Here is a 3,030-nt window from a genome sequence, read left to right on the forward strand (position 1 = left end):
GGCAATTATAGCTCACACGCACGTTCGGAAGATCCGTCAGTATATTATTTGCCGCGCACCAATGCACAAATAAAGAACTCTGAGAGAGGACGAAGCAGACGCGCACTCGCGAAATCGCAAAATCAGTACGGAAGGAGAATGGTAGACTGATGGGTTATACATACTAACTTTGCGCGAGATGAACAGCTAGGCCGGTCAACTACTACATAAGCAGTGTTTCAGCAGACTCGTCGCTGCGCTACCACTGCGTAGTTTGCGAGTGGTTACCAATGGCAAAACTAGGCGTTGGAAACATCTCGGTATATTAATTAAATTCGGACAGGGTCACTGCGCATGTTCTGCGGGGTCCAAGCCTCAGTCCAGTAGAAGCAACGAGCGACGCGCTAATCTAATGTTCAAATCGGCTTAGTGGAATATATTTTGTAAGAAGCAATGAAACAGGAATTTCACTGCAGTAGTTAGGAACCCTCGGCAGTTCGAATTGTAGGCGTTTGCTGAGTGGCGCAGCGGGACAGATGAGTAATCAATGTCAATTTGACACATCGTAGCATAGTCATGATTGCCGATATTCACTTCGCTGGCAAGAACACTAATAGGTTCAATTATACGGTTAGTCGGCATCCTTTCAGAACAAGGCTGCCAATATATATAATAACATAGAGTGCGGATGTGCAACATACAAGCGTCTATACATAAGCTATTCAAGGCCAAATGAAGTCGCCTTCAAACGTCAATTTAGAATCAACCTTTCGCAGATTGTCAAATTTTGTGATGTTTGTGTGTGGCGTGATGAGAAGAGAGAGAGTTTTGATGGTGTTGTGTGTGTGTGTGTGTGATGTAGTGTGTGTGTGTGTGTGTGGTGCGGGGCGTGTGTGTGAGAGAGAGAGAGTGAGTGTTGTGCTGTGTGTGTGTGTGCGTACGTGTGTGTGATGCGTGTGTACCATGTACGGTGGTGTGTGTGGCGTGTTGCGTGTGTGTGTGGTGTGAGCGTGTGTGTGCGCGCTGCGTATGAGTTGTGTGTGTGTGTATGGTGTGTGTGCGTGTGTGTGTGTATGAGGTGTAATGTATGTATGTATGTATGTGATGTATAGTATGTATGTATGGTATGGATATGTAATGTATGTATGTATGTATGGTATGTATGTATGTATGTATGTATGCTATGTATGTATGTATGTATGATATGTATGATATGTAGGTGTGTGTATGTATGTATGATATGTATGTATGGTATGCATGTTATGTGATGTGTGTCAGTGTCTGTCTATTCTGTCTGATCTGTGTGTGTGTGTGTGTGCTGTGTGTGCGTGTGTGTCGTGCGTGCGTGTGGGTGTGAGCATGTGTCTGTGTGTGTACATCGTGTGTATGTGTAGCGTGTTACATGCGTGGTGTGCGTGTATGCGTACATTTGAGTGGCGTGTGTACGTGTGTGGCGGTGTAGCGTGTGTGTGTGTGTGTGGCGTGCGTGGGTGGCATGCGTGTGTGTTGTGTGTTCGTGCGTGCGCGCATGTGTGTGTGCGCGCGGCGTGCGTTTTGGCGTGTGTGTGTGTGTGTGTGGTGTGTGTGTGTGTGTGTGTGTGTGTGTGTGTGTGTGTGTGGAGCGCGACGTGTATTGGAAGTGGGTTGCGTAACGATATAGACATATTTGCGCGTCTAGCGTTTGTTGTTATTGGCAACAGTGCCGAGGTAACGACGAGACGCGTAAATTGCTTGGTGTTAGCTTCTTTGCATGTCTGTTGTCTGGAGGGTCGGTATATCTATATATAGCGTTTTAGCGTCTGCTACAATTTCAAAGCTTGCCATCATTGTGCTACGTCTGGGCATACAACCAGGATGGACAAACATCAACGTTAGGCGTTAACCTAGAGTTGAGGTACAACAACGCCAGAAATGCAGTGACGTTTGACATACGGCTAGGGTGAAAATTCAGCCAGAGTGGACTTCAAATCAGAGAAGACTTTCAGTCAATGTGTACGTTCAACCAAGGTAAGTAATTTTTCATGAAGATAGTTCGCACACAGGCTCGGTTATTTTGCAAGTTTTTCAAGCCTGTGAAATATACCACGTGGTGTGAATTCTAGAGTATAACCGAGAATATCGATGTGTGTAAGTATGTAAAATAGGAGTCCGATGGAGTGCTACCAGGGGTCCAGCCGTATTCGTAAAAAACCCGGTTCTCGTCTGTGACATAATATATTTGACTATTATATTGGTATATGTATGCGCGTGCCTGCGTCTCTCTCTCTCTCTCTCTCGATGGGGGGGGGTGCGGAGCGTGCGCGTGTGTATTTGTGTTTGTGTCTTGGTTTTTGGGTGTAAGCTATCGAAAATTTATGCCTGCCATGCGCTGTTGAGGTATATTGATCACATTAACGTGTAAGATTATACTTTTATATCTATATCAAGTGGCGTTGGTCAGGTGGTCAGCGGAAAGTGGCAGTCGCCCGCTAAGCTAGGGTTAGGGTTAGGGTCAGGGTTAGCGGTAGAGGTAGGGGTAGGGGTAAGAGGTAAGGAGCTTTGACATTTGACATATGACATTTGACATTTGACATTTGACATTTGACCTTTGACATTTGACCTTTGACATTTGACCTTTGACATTTGACCTTTGAGATTTGACCTTTAGGAGTGTCTCTGCCTGTGCACGTGAGTGTATATGTGTGTGTGTGTGTCTAAGTGTGCGTAAGCGTGTGCGTGCGGCATGCATTGGTAGTAGACATAGCGCTGTTAACTATTGTAAATGTCTTTATAATAAATGCAAGAAGACTGGACCACGGCGACGAGACTGGTTAATTGGCTGGTGTTAGCTTCCTTGCCATCTTACTGTCTGTTAGCAGGAAATGCGGTATATAAGCCGGTTGAGCATGATTTAACACAGCATTGGCAGATAGCAAGTTGGTGAGTGATTGGTTGCGCTTAGCCATTAACGCATACGGAAAGATGTTCATATAATGTGATGTGTTTTTCTTATTATGTGTGCGTGTGTGTGTGTGTGTGTGTGTGTGTGTGTGTGTGTGTGTGTGTGTGTGT

The sequence above is a fragment of the Priapulus caudatus genome, unplaced genomic scaffold (assembly GCF_000485595.1).
Source record: "Priapulus caudatus unplaced genomic scaffold, Priapulus_caudatus-5.0.1 Scaffold1917, whole genome shotgun sequence".
NCBI lineage: Eukaryota > Metazoa > Priapulida > Priapulimorpha > Priapulimorphida > Priapulidae > Priapulus > Priapulus caudatus.